The following is a 14,479-nucleotide window of genomic DNA, read 5'->3' as shown; positions in this document are numbered from 1 at the left end:
TGGGAAGTGGAGGTGAATTTGTAAATTTGTATGTTGGGCGCTTTTTGATGCTCCCTACTTTTTACTTCTTTTTCTGTACATGCTTGAGATGAAAGCAGTAAGATTGCAGTTTACTGAGGACTATCCCAAGTGTTTAGTAAGGCAGTGCTATAAATGCTTTGTATTCTCAAACTGTGTTAAAATACTTGCCTGTTGTCAAAACAAGTCTAGAGCAAACATTTGTTATTTATGTTTAAAAATATGTAGTTGACATGTTAAATATGTTTAGTTAAATATTCCTTGTTAGGACACCTATTCTGCCTTCCATGAAACAGACAGTAACCATGATGGTATCATTAATGTGCTTGACTTTTGCCAGACATCTTTTTACTTCATCTTGGAGGTGAGGAAATCCTGCATCTACTTGGTTTGTGGGGAACAAACTTGACCTCCATGTTAAATTACCAAGAATTCCATCAACTCTTCCACACCTAAGAAACCAAGGAGTTTGGCTCGTGCCATCTCACAAGTAAGAAAGAAAAAGTTGTGTAGTACCTACAGTAATCTGATGTGTTTACAGAAATGAATATGCTGTGTGAAAATTTGTATTGGATATAACTGAAAAAAAAAGACATTATTAAAAATGTCTTTATCAAGCTGAAGCTGGGTAGCTTTACCAAGTTCTCAGTGATTTATGACTCTGTTAAATTAGATATTGAATCCACTACTGGGTTAAAATGCCAGAACTACCCCAGGGGACTGCTTAAATTTGTAAGGTCAAGCATATATACTGGTGCCTGAGATGCAGCCTTAGAGCTGAGCTAGCCTCCAAACAGGACAACTTTGCTGCATCTTCCAGGCATGCAGAGCTGGGGATGTGGTTTGGGAATCAGATGTCATTTTGAATTCAGGAGCAGCCAGGGTAGTTCGCTGCCTGGCACAGTGTCTGTCAGTTCTGAGGCTGGTATTATCAGTGTATGTTACGGTAGACCAAAGGCTCATGCCCCAGACCTTTAATGATAAAGCATTTCAGCACTAAAAAATTAATTCTAAAACCTCAGTGTGAAACTCTGTTTAACTATGCAAACAGAGAAAAAAATCATAAAAATAATGACAAGATACAGCAGGACTGAAAATGCTCCCGATCAGCAACTCATCTCCGCTGTGGCAGTGAAGATGTGATATATACACATAGGCTTATTTCCCAGTTTTTATTTGTCTTTTGCAGCATTACTCCTGGCTCTGATGTTAGTAATATTTATCTGCTTGGTTTGTTTTTCTTTTTTCCTGAATTGGACAACTGAATGAATCAAGGACATCAGTTCAAAACAAGAAAGGAGACTGGTGATGATTGAGTCTTGCAAACATTTGGAGTCTGAGACCAATTACCGTCATGCTCTTGTTTCCATTTCAGTTTGGACTTTGCTAGAAATTGAAACATTTTGAATTTAGCTCCAGAATTTCCTTATTTCAAATACTATTATTGTTTCACAAGTCCAGTAAAGAAAATAGTGATTGAAAGCCTTAAGAGCACTTGCATTTTCCCAGTTATGTTTTTAGACTGTTTTTGTGGGTTGATTATTTAGGCCTATGGAATCTTCTCTCTAGCAGTGGGAGTGGAGAAAACCCAGAAGGTTCCCAGGCACCTGAAATAGATTAAAGCGGCATTCATGTTTCTAAATCTGAACAGAGCTCTCAGCAAAGGCTGTCAAGGCCCAGAGCCCCAGGAGCTCAGGGATGGCTGAGTTTGCAGTGTTGCAGTTCTCCAGGACCTAAGTTCTGCTCTGTGCCCACCTGGGTGGTACAGGAACTCGGTGGGTAGATCACATGTAGTTACTGCATCTCACCTGGTCTGCAGACCCAATATACCTCTGCCTCTTGTTTGAGAATCTTTGTCCAAGAAGTGTATTCCTGGAGCTCAGCTGAACCGGGCTCTGAAGCCGTATGTCTGTAACATTTCCTTACAAAGCAATAGCCAGAGCAGGAATGAGTGCTGGGATGCAGCATGAAGTGGGCAGCTGTGTGTTAAGAGAAATGACCAGCCTTTCCTCAGTTTTCTAACTGGAAGCACTTAGAAAAGCTAAAGAGAATTGGGCACCAAAAGAAGGGCTGTGCTTCTCAGGTGAAGGAAAGCACACTATTTCAAGGAATGGTGAGACGTAAGGTCCCCTCGATTCTCAGGTAGGTGTATCCTTGCTTAGCACACAGATCCTAATCTGATGCACCCATATTCCTCCCCATGCTTGGATTCAATTAGAAGTACCAGGCCCCCAAAATTTAGGCACCTGTAATGGTGGCTGAATTTTCAAATATGGGTCTTACTCCCCAGCCGTGTCGTGGAAATTCACAAAGATAGTTTTGATCTACATTATTGATGTAAATCAAGGATAATCTTCCTGGAGTCACTCCAGGATATAATTGTTTCTGAGATAATTAACATTTCCTTCTATGTGTATAAATGATCTGTGCTGGCTCTTGAGTTTGAGGGAGAATTGAACAACATTGATTTGAAAATAAATAGGGAATTACAAAATTTAAAACATCTTGGCTAACCTGCAGCTAGGGAAATAAGGCAGTATTTAAAGAATTAAGTTTACACAGATGTGAAGTAACAGTCTTTAATGGGTATCTTAGAAACTAGAAAACAAAACCACCACTACCATGAAGAACAACAAAAAAGAGGAAAACTTGTGGAGATTAAAGATCCCACTAACATAAAACATAGTTAGTTGTTATTTTTTTTTCCTTTTCTGAGGAAAAAACCAGATGATAATGGATGCAGAGCTAGCTTGTGATCACGCTCATTACTACCTTGTTATCAAAGCAAGAACCAGATGGCATGACCTAGCAAGGGTAAGAAGAATGTTTTCTTTAAATAAATAAGTAGCACTAATAGATTTCAGAACATTATGCAATGTTGATCTTCAGATTCTATAAATATTCAGAGACCCGTACAAAATAGCTCATTAATGATAAAAACTTACTATCTGATTAAAAAAAAAATCAGTTTGAATAATATTCAATTTTTGTAACATTGATTATGTAGCAGATGTTATTACAGTTATTTTTAACACTTTCTTCATATTTTGCTATTGTTGGTTTTATTTAATGTTTCTGTTGTAAGAGTAGTAATGGGCTTCACCTGAGACCTGTTTGACTACACACTGCGCACACACACACCTGCTCCTATGATGACACCCAGTGTGGCCCAGCACAGGGATGCATTGACCACGATGTTTACACCATCCAAAAAGACTCTCACAAAACTGTCCTATAAAGATTATTTCCACCTTTGGGACAACAGAGTAGCATAAGAAAAATGAATATATTTTTTTCATTAAATGCTTGTGTAGATTAGACAATGGTGGTACTGGTAGTCTCAGTTGGAAACATGAATGGTGAAAACCTGACAAACCCAACCAAGCAACCAAACCCCAAAGCAAAATCTAATTCATATTATGTATATAACAAGATGAGGACAAAATCTGGAGGTGTGTCATTTTCCAGTGCCTTCGTCTTCCACTGGCATGCTTCAGCAGTGGGCACACCGCCGCTGCATGGACACTTCTCATGCTCATATCCCCTGTGCTTGCCATCAGTAAGGAACTTTCCACACAGAGTACATTACCCAAGCACCTGTGATGTCAATCCCGATTCAAGCTTTTGAGAGTTGCACACCCGTAGTGGAAAATAAGAAACAGTAAAAATCAAATAAAAAAACATTAAAAGATGAAATTCAGATGTGCATGATTTTCTGTCTCTCTCAATTCCCGTTATTCATTACTCATACAGAGAGATCAAACATTTTGTCAAACTTGTTGGTTCTTGTTAGTGATGATTTCTTTTACATTCCAGAATTTTCAGGAAACGACAGTGAAGGAAATGGCATTATACAGCCAAGGGACTTGAAGCAAGTCTTGTTCGGATTTGGCATTCTGATCACCCCAGAAGAATTTAAGCAGCTTTGGGCAAGGTAAGACAACTCTAAATGATTAGCTCTTGCAATAATGCATCTTTTATAGGATTACAGAGTCGATGGTAGTGCAGTGAATGACAATAGATTACACTGCACAAGAAATTTTCATTTTGTTATGATTGTGACCTTAGATCATGACACTGTGTTACAGGACGCTACATCTTATCATACTAAGTTTGAGAATACAATTAGATCCATCAGTTTCCAATGATTTCAAAGATAGGGCTTTCTTTCTCTTCAGTATTACTGATCCCTTTAACATGTATTTTCTTCTTGGACGACACTTAAGGTCACTGGTTAAATTAACTTCTTTCTCATAAATTGTCTTTATACACACAAACACCTACCTCAGTTTGTGGTAGGTGAAAGTCAATTCCAGGTGTCTCAGGTCAGGTGGGAGCTGCAGACAAAGCTTCATCGAGGTCTGTGGACAGTCTGCATCACATACCTGTCTGAAGGCAGGGCTACCAGCCTCTCCTTTTCCAAGCACTAAATTTGCTTACAATACTTTCAACCTAAATAAAAGTGATTCAGCCAAAAGAAAAATGCTACATTCCAAATACATAACAAAAGAAAGTAAGGCAATTTCATGCTGTGTAAAGATGGCAAGTAATATCATGAAATGTTTTCATAGACAAGTAATTTGTTGTGAAGTGGAGGAAAATACTTGTCTGCCTTCAACAAAGTGGAGCTGTGCTATAAACTGTGTTTGAAATGGCATAGATGTCAGCTGTATGTGACATTATATAAAAAGCTACCTTCGTTACAGGTCTATTTAAAAAAATAATCACTCTCTCTAACATATAGAACCCGAGTGTATTGCATTTTGGTTTCAAACTGCATTAACTATATAGATTTTTCTTAGCACTGATTCATCTCTGAATTATTTTCTACTCCATTAGATTTTACTTTCCATTCTTATTCCTTATGGATGCCATGGCACATTGAAGAGTATCCTTTTCATGCAGTTATCTGCTGCACAACTTCACTCCCATCAGCCACTCCTTTTATAGAATAGCTAAAATCTCTTACGTGCCTGATATGTCTGTAACTTGAATAAAGGAATTAGAGTGAAGCTGAGGCTAAATTAGGCATTACCATGCATCGGAGCACTAGCAGGGGGAGAAACTCCAGGGAAAAAAAGCCTATGGAAGGGTTTATACCTAAGAAAATGTGAGAAGTGTTTACAAAGTTAAAGCTATGTTTCTGAAGGATGATTACAATTCTGAGCATCTCAGACTTATATGACCAGTTTGAGACACTTGAGACTGGATTTTTAGGAGCCCAGTTCTCTGCATCTCAAGCCAGACACTGAAAGGCAGCAGTACTGAGAGCTGGAGGATACTCCTGACAGTTTGGTCCTCAGGGTAGTATTTTCAGAACTGACTCTGTGATTACAACACGTAAGCCCTATCTTTCGAGTCTCATATAAAGTCACTCATTCTCAGTGTGGTATAGCACCTCTGTAAGGAAGGGAAGTCAGTGAGCAGTGAGATTTAAGCTGTTAAGTCACTTAAGGACATCTGTAATGGCTTTCTATGAGGAACACATGAATTTTTAAAAAGAGCATTTATTTTTCAAGGTATGATACAGATACAAAAGGATATCTTACTCACCACGAATTTTTACAGAAAACAGGGATAGAGTTTGCACCCGCTGACACAGGGCTCAGCAGAGACATCACGGAAGACAGCTATGCACATTTACAAGCACATTATAATAATCAACAAAAGAAGCATTCAAAGCTGGAAAAGCAGCAGAAACAGCAAACTAAAGCTCTGCATGTAAGAGAAATTAAAAAGCAGATCAAGAAAGTTATTTATGAGCTTAGCATATAAAATTCTGTGTTTGCCTTTAGTTTAAGATGACACTGTATACAATACTAATGTAATTTTACAAAACAGACTCTGAAAAGGAGTCTTAAGGTACTGGACCAAGCTTATCTATAGTGTTATACCCTTGATTTGCTGCAGATAAGCCTAGCTCATTGTGCACTGTGAGACTCTTTTTATAGATATTCTGCATAGCTTGTATTACTTATTTTACAGACTTTATGGCAGCATCTGTACTGACGAATCAGAATTTCCAGAGACATTCCCAGTCATCTATGCTGCTAGACTGCTAAAACAGTCCTCATCGTGCTTTGGCCTGTGTCAGCTAATGTTTTCCCTGATCACTCCCAGCACCATTTCGGAGTAAGAATGCTTCAAGGACCATTCCTAATAGGCAGTCTGCAGGGCAGCTGCTCACTTTTGGTGGCTAAGATGGTTTACTCTCAGAGATGTGCCAGTTGGCCTCTGTGCCCAGAGCACTCCCTGGCCCGTTTATTGGTATCATCTCAGCTTGCGGTTCTGGTGCTAACACCACTATCGGCCCAGACTGAGGGAGAAGAGCAAGTGCAGTTTTGACACCCTGCAGGTCTCTTCTCAGACTGCTTCAGGCAATGTAGGTATAGACCTACCTGATCACACTCAACAGGGGCTTTTCTTGCAACTGGACTGGATGGGCATGTAGGACACTGTGGTCCCATATCCTACCCTGTCCCCTGGATGAAGGCGGAGCAGCAATCACGGCTGGTTTCACATCCCTCTAGCAGCTAGTTAAATTGTTAAAATATGGCTTTAGAGCTGCAACAAAAAGCAGCCTTAACAAGGATGGACCCTGGCTCTATATGACAGAAAGAAGCATCTTGTCTCCAGGCAAGAGGAGCCTCTGCCTCAAATAAAATTAACACTCACAGAGTTAATAGGTCATTGCTCCTGAGAAGAGCATTTGACAAACAAATGACAAAATGATATCCTAATCAGGGTGGAGTCTAATGATCCATGTTTGCCCTAGTGAGTCAGCAGTGATTAGCCTGCTGCTGTTACAGGATTCCTGCACCTGGCAGCAGGAGAATCCTCTGCCCCAATACAGTGCTGTTAAAACTTTATATTTCCAGGCTGCAGATAGACACCACCTGGATGCTTATCATGTTTTCTGCTTGTGCTTTCACTCTTTCCCTGAACTGTTTTTTATTTATTTATTTAGGAGTAGAAACCCTCAGGAGCAAAAAACATGTTAAAATATAACCCCAAGAGCTCAGATTTGCTTTCTTTTGTGCTTGGAAGGTGTCTGGAAGTTGTAGGAACTAATAAATTATTATTGATAAGAATGATAATTCCCCATGACATTGCTGGTAGAGGTGATACACTCAAAAACAAAGACAAGCAGCTTTGTCTTGCAGATAAAGAGGCAGCCTGGGAAATCATTAGGAAAAAAAACCCCAAAACAAACCACCAGAAAACACAGAGAGAAGCCTGTGAGCTAAGGCTTTTGGCTTTTTAGTCTGCTTTTTTAATTCTGTTTTGCAGTATCCCAAATAGGCTGAAGGAATTAAGGGCAAAACTCTCCTCTCTTTTCAGCATCACAACTCTCCCACCTGCATTGCAGCTCTCTGGCATAAACTGCACTTATGACACCCACAGGTATCAATGAGTGTTCCACCTATAAAAAATTGCATGATATACAGTGGAGATGGTGAGGCAGCTGCTGGGTTGTAGGCATTGCTTATTACTGTATTTGTAACTGTCTGATTTGAAACTTAGGCCATGACTGTCTCATACTGGGCTCTTCGGCTCCATTTGTTGTACCAGCCACTTGTCTCCAGCCTTACACTTGAATGAAGGGCTCTTTTGGTCAGGAGCCTTCGATTTCTTTCCTGTTAGTGCAATGGCAAATGCAGGGCAGCTCTGCCTCCAATGCTATAAGAAGCAGCTCTGCAAGTAAAGAAGATGCTGTGCTGCAAGCAGAAATTACACAGTGTGGCTCAAAGATGCAAATACTCATCCTGAAGCAGCTGGAGAGTAATTAAATCAATGGGGAAGACATGCTGGGTAAAAATAGTCATGATGTGACATGCTGGCAGGTCCACATCATTTAGAATTACTTACTTTTGCGAACCTACCATAACAACAACCATGTATAGAACTATTATATGGCAACTATGCACACAAATACATACATATGAGTGCATAGCACTTGCTTAACCGTAATTTGGAAGAAAACAGAAATCGACAGACTGGGTCAAATCTAACTGAATTTGATTACTTGCTAGCAATTGGAGCCAGATGTTCCTGGCTGAGGTGGAGCAGCCTTCTAGTAGGTGGACATGGAATATTTTGCACCCTACACATGGGCTGTAACATCCTGGGCAATGGTGGAGTTTGGTTTAAACCTGCAGATGAGACTTCGATATCCCTTTCAAAAACTATGTTCTAATTATTTGTTAGATTCTGCTTTTCTTGATTTGTATATATATATAGGACATAGAGTTCTGTTCTTAATCTTTTGAAATTTCTGGCATCTGCAGCTTTGTCTGGGAACGAGTTCACAGCTTAATCGCTTGTGGTCTACAAAATTTCATCTTGTTATCGATTATTGCCACCTTTCAGTTCCTCTGAATGTTCTTTTTGTCTCCCACACTTCCTTACCCACCTCCTGTCTGGTTTTCTCTCTCAGAAAGCTGGAAGTGCAAGGGGAGTTGAATCCAGGCCTCTGAACTCCTCAGATTTCACATAAGGCCCTGGAAAGCCATAAATGACTCTTAAGCCAGAGTCATCATTTGACGGATTAAATCCATCTGCGTGGTGGCTGTGGAGGCAGCAATCCAGCTGAGTGTCACCCTTCCGCTCCAGGACCACGGAAGACAAATGAGATGCAGGAAGCACAGGTGGGCACCATGCCTTCCTAGCGTAAAGGTCAGCGTAAGGAGATCTGCTCTTGGTCAGGAAAACAGATGCAGTGGCTGCAAAACCCAGTGATGGCAATCCATGTGGGTCTCAGCCCCCGCTTCATTCTCAACGAGTCAGAAAACTGATTCCTTTCACCTGTCAGATTTGGACCGGGAGGAGGTATTTGCCTGAGGTGTGAATTTGCTGGTTATAGGACACACTTCAGCAACACTGGGAGCAGCACCCACTTCCCCTTCTGTGATCTTGCTTAAACCCCCTCATTTCTATTTGCACAGTGGCTGCATCCAGCCTGTGTCCTTTCTTCTGGCTTTCTGCAAGGGCTGTGAACCTCACCCTAACAGCTTTGGAGCAGTTTCAGTGCCCTGTGATTACACACTGTGAAGCAGACAAAAGCTCTGGACATCTTACAATTCAAAACATACTGCTGTGCACTTTTTTTTTTCCTTTTGCTTTTGTTGTAACACACAGGAACAAATCGCCCAAATTAGAAACAGACATTGAACAGTGGCTCTCCAGCTCTTCAAGAAAATTACAAAACATTTGCAAGAAAATATTATTTTTTGGCATTGTAGCTTGATCTATGGTTTTAATCCTCATTTTCTTCACACACATGTTTACTGCTGTAAGTGGAATAATTACTGCTTGGAAATCTTTTATCAGTCCAAAAATGTTGAATGCCTCAATTTTCCAAAAATATGAATCTCAAAAACTGTTTTGATTTTACTTCAGCCTTTACTTTCATTAGGAAGATTTAAGTGGAAGATGATAGTGGTGATGAAGAGTGGCACTGAAAGTAACATACAGTTGAAAAGGACTCCAGAATTTTTCTGCAGTGAGTGTACAACACAAACCATGTCACAGCTTCAAAGCACAGGCTTGCAAGATGGAAGGAGCATTGCTAAATATATTGTCCTCCAGGGCTGGAAGGTATGTATCAACCTCTCACTGAGATCACAAACTGCCCTTAGGGTGGTCAGTGGGTTTTGACTTTTAGGTTGCTGTATCCTGCTTCCTAGATATGACTCGCTTGGTCTTTTGCTGGCCCTCAGCATCCATCCTCCTCCACCGTTGCCCCTTTGCAGTCGCTATAAAGCCATGTTTTTTAAGCTGTAGTACATTACAGGAGCTCAAAAAAAGCAAACCCTCTGTCAGGAGATTTTAGATTTGTGTCTCTACTGGAAAGTCTGTAGGCTTCTGAATGTAATAAAAGTTAAAACTCGGAGATGTAATTAGCAGATGTTGGATCTCCAGGGTCTCATATCTAAAAGGAGGCTGAATGAGTCTATGCTGGTTAGTCAGTAATTAGATACATGGAGATTCAAGACAGTAAGCCGGCTTGAGTGCAGTGCATGTGCACTCTGACTGATGCGCACCCTCTGCAGCACACTTCTGTGCTCTTTCCAGTACAAGTGTTGCTTTACGTGTAAACCAAGTACCACATGGTAGCAGGAGCACAGTGTGAGAAAGAGGAAGGAATTAACTAGAAAAAAGAGATTTGAAAGTGAGAGAAAAGGCGATAGCTCTTTAGGGGCTTTTAGAGACTCTAAACAACACTGGCAATATTGCAGTTTCCTTGAAAAGATTCACATCATGCTTTGAAACCTATATACGGCAGCTAGATTAATCACAAGGAAGCTCACAACTCTTTTCTGGAATATTACAGGAGCAGGAGCTATCAAAGTTTTTAATGGCATGAAACAAAGCCAGGGTGAGAGGGCAATCCATGCAGCTACAGAAAGTAAGCTGAAGGAATATTACACTCCCAAGGAAACCTGAACTTTTGAAAGACACAGTTTTCATATGAGAATGCAGAAGGAGGAATCTTTTGAAGAATTTTTAGCTGATCTTAAAATAACAGATCAGTTAAGCAGCTATGATGTTTTCAGAGATTTCATTTTAAGGGATCAGATAGTGATTGGCATCAAAAATCCAGAGATACAGAAAAGATCCCAGGAAGGCAGGATCAGGGGGTGGGAGGGGTGTGAAGGAAAGAGAAAAATCTGAATCAAGCTGAAATAGTCATGAGGGATATCATGGGAATATCAGAAGGGGACCAGGATGTGCTGTTTGTCAGGAAAGGAAACTAGGATAGTTTTGAGAGTTTCTTTTCAGACCTATCTGCAAGAAGTAGCCAAAGTTAAATACAGAAATCTCACAGGTTCACGTTATGTCCAGGAGTTTAGAAATTCTGTAGCAGCTATAAGAAATACAGTTATTTGGTGAGAGCTTGCAACTGGAAAAGCGGAAGCAAAAGACAGTACCCTCCATATCCCCAGATCTGTGATGTGATGGTGCACAAACCAACAATACAACAAAATACCATGTAGAGATTCTGTGCAAAAGCTGCACAAAGGGGGCTGCAGACTAAGAATAAACACCTCTCGATTTTCAGAGTGAAGTGTGCTGCTAGGAATACTGTGGTTGTGAAAGAAGATCATATAGGACCTAGACTATGCAGGAGTAATGGTGGGAAGTTTAAAAATGGAAGAGCCAGTCAGCAACAGCAAAATCAAAAGACAAGTCAGTGAAATTGTTCTTACATCCAATTGGGCTAAATATTTGTTTCAGGACAGACACTTTCCTATAAAGGATATTTTCAGGTAAAAGGACTGCTTACGTTTTTACAGATATTAATAGATTTTTACAAAAATTACAAATTCATATTCTTCTGCTGGATCCAAGAAAACTTCCTTGCATGACAGGAATTTAACACTATGCATTTTTAGACCACTGAACAGGAGATTCTGCTTTTAAAGACTTCCTTTAGTCTTAAAGTCTATTCTTGAGTTTTCACAGGAAAGTATAGGAAAAGCCATTCACTTGAAGCAACTGTGGCTGCTTAAATAGATCCTGAAGATATCAAGTAGAGAGAAAACCAGTAGGGAATCTGAAAAAAGTATCCAAGAGGGCCTGAGAAGTAGGATTAGACAGAAATGCAAATGTAAGGGCAGAGAAATAACATAAAAGATTAACTGTCAAAAAGATAAAAAAGAGTCATTACAAATATGCTATCTACAAAGATAACAAAGGTGTCCAGAGGCCTGTTATTCTGTCAATGTTACATGAGAGTTCATATCACATGGGCAATCTGTGCAAGTAGCTGTTGAGTTACTACACAAAATGGACATACTGGGCAGTAAATCTGGGAAAAGAATTCCCAAATTAAAGGCATTAGTAAAGACAACTTCTGGCTTTACGTATATTGGCACTAGAAGACAGACAAAGTCTTCAAACAATGGCTTACAAGCAGTATTATTAAAAAAATGATCAATGGAAATGTGTGGCCTGTGTTCCTAGGGCACTTGTCAACACCATGATTCAAGGCATAGACCAAGAGAGCAGAGCTCTGATTGTAAGAAATGTCACATATTTGTTTTTCGATCTGTTATGGTCACAGCTGAGACAAACCACTTTGTAGGCACAAGAAAGACCAATTTCCAGAATATAAATATAGTGTGACTTTTAGTGTTTTGGTTTGGTTTTCTTTAGGTAAAATCATTCAATTTGACAATAAAGTTGAAGTTACAGAAATAATTACTGATCAAAGATGTACTTACTAGAGCATTCAAGGAGCCTCCTCTTGAAAACAACACGAAGAATGACATAACACCTGGAAACACAATTTTTTAAAAAAATATCCCATTTCAGAAGCAGATGGGCTAGGTTTGGTGAGGCTGTGCAGAGCATGCATGACACAATGCAGAAAGTCATGAAGGTCACCACCTGTTGAGTAGCAAGGGCATTGCACACCAAGCCCATAGGAGCAATCAGATCAGAGTTTTCTGTGTTTAGCAGCACACGCTTCAGAGGTAACAGCTTAGTGGGTCAGTGTGTTACGACCCGATGGGCCTCACAGAGTATAGGACACAAGGCAGCTGAAAAATGTGAAAGAAAAGACTGTATGTTGATATATGTGAACCTGTTGTGAGTGTCAGTCAGGCATTAGCCTGGAATTGCATTTGGATTGATTTTAACATCAGAACATGTTACGGCATACATTAGTGCTCTAATTGTTCAGGTACAGAGTCCCAGAAATTTCATCTAGCAATGGTGCCCTGTTCAGCAGCTCAGACCTGAAATGATTTGTAAGAAATGAAGGATATCCAGATGTCGTGAATACAATGGTGACATGAGTTAAAGCTGTTAAAAGATGGTTTGAGCAAACTGTGAAGCTGACAAGTGATCCGTACTTTCACTGAACCTGAGAGAAATATTGAAAAATGGTTTCTTGCCAGCTGAAACTTACTTAAGCAGAGAGTCTCGGTACTCCCAACTTAGTCCATATAACACTGGAAGGTACAACGGGTCTGAAGCATATGATAAATTGCTAACAACCCACCTAAGTCATATCATAACTTAGATTTTTTTAGGGTAGGTGATGTGTTTTGCATACACAATGGTGTTTTCGGGACTCAGAGCACTGTGGGGAAATTACTCTGTGTTCATATGAAGTGCAGAGTCCAAAAGGACAGATTCTTAGGAGAAACAATTGGAAAGGAAAATGTATGGTTTTTGTAAAGGGTATCCTGAACTTACAGCTTCCTGAAAACAAATGGAAAACCAAGGATGCTGCAATGCTGTGACAGGACAGACAGCACCAGTAACTGGAGCTGAGACCAGATGCCTCTGAGGAGATCCATGTAGATCTCTGAAAAGACTTACTGAGTATTGCTAAAAAACTTGAGAAATTTAGCAGGTGCCATGTTAGCCTTATAACAGCTGATTGCAGGGTGTTCATGTGAAAGAGAAAACATAGGCTTGGGTGCTGGCTGAGTGACGGTGGCTTAATAAGGAGCAGAGTGATCTGGTCTGAGCTGTTAGATCCACAGACAGGCTTGGTGAGAGGCTGGGGCAATGAATCATGCCTGACGGTGTAGGGTACACTGCTGAACTGTGCTGACACTGAAATAAGCCTTTTATACTACAAATCCCGACTCTCTGAAGAACCCAGCCTCCATGCTCTGTACCCTAGGGCTGTCAGAGGGAGCAACCCCAAAGAAAATGGTGTGCAGCTGTATATATTAGTCCAGATCTAAACTTTTTTGCCATAAGGGTAGGATCTTGTAAGTGCTGAATATATGTAGATAATTTACATATACCTGGTAATCTACATCAAGCCATAATTCATGACTGTTTTAACTTACATTAGTCTTAAGCCAGTTTTCTAGTTGAAGACGTGGTAATGAGAGATGTTTGTGCCTGCCTCGTCCTCTTGAGCCAAAATGTGGAGAGGCTTTCGTTGAATCAAGAGGCAGAAAGGCATATGGCAGGGGTTTCCAAAGTTTGATCAGGACTTCCCTCATGGCAGTGAAATATAAGTGACAAAATAAAGTGGGAGGAAAAGACAAGATTTTGAGGCCTGAATTCAGTTAGGTGTTAGAAATGATAAATATCTCAGGGACGTTTTAAGGTGCTGATCCAAAGCCCAGATGAATTGGCAGAAGCCCTGCACTTCTGCCCTTGGGCATGGATCGGGCACAGTGCTACTCCAGGTTTTGGTCAGTCTAACCCTTTTTGTTGAAAGAGTTGTTCTTATGTCAAAGTTTCAGGAGGCTCAATCTGCAGGAGGTGTGCTGCCTTTACCGTTTTAATGGCTGTATTAAACATTTTGTAACTCTGATCAGGACAGCTTTTAGAAGAGAGAACTATGTTTTGGCTCTGTGGTTGTGAACAGACAGAGTGGCCAGCTAATCGCCCAAGCAGCATTTCTTTACAAGAGGCTTGAGCCATGCAATTCCATGTGCAGGTTAAATGGGGGTGGAGGGGTGTGTGGGGGAGGGTGCTGGGTTTG

General features: G+C 40.4%; 1 long non-coding RNA gene across 5 annotated transcripts in view; it reads left to right on the top strand.

Moving 5' to 3' along the window:
- The window catches only part of LOC119149344, a 118,286-nt gene that overhangs the window by 74,146 nt on the left and 29,661 nt on the right, over positions 1-14,479 (top strand). For 4 of the 5 annotated variants that reach the window (XR_005104661.1, XR_005104662.1, XR_005104665.1 and 1 more), the window contains 4 exons: positions 359-2,832; positions 3,835-3,952; positions 8,456-8,666; positions 9,418-9,615. This is a non-coding gene — a long non-coding RNA (uncharacterized LOC119149344). The remainder of the gene's footprint in view (positions 1-358; positions 2,833-3,834; positions 3,953-8,455; positions 8,667-9,417; positions 9,616-14,479) is intronic. The other variant, XR_005104663.1, reaches the window with a different exon arrangement.

The sequence above is a fragment of the Falco rusticolus genome, chromosome 5 (assembly GCF_015220075.1).
Source record: "Falco rusticolus isolate bFalRus1 chromosome 5, bFalRus1.pri, whole genome shotgun sequence".
NCBI classification, from domain to species: domain Eukaryota; kingdom Metazoa; phylum Chordata; class Aves; order Falconiformes; family Falconidae; genus Falco; species Falco rusticolus.
Note: the sequence above shows the minus strand (reverse complement) of the source record. Positions and strands in the feature narration are given on the sequence as shown.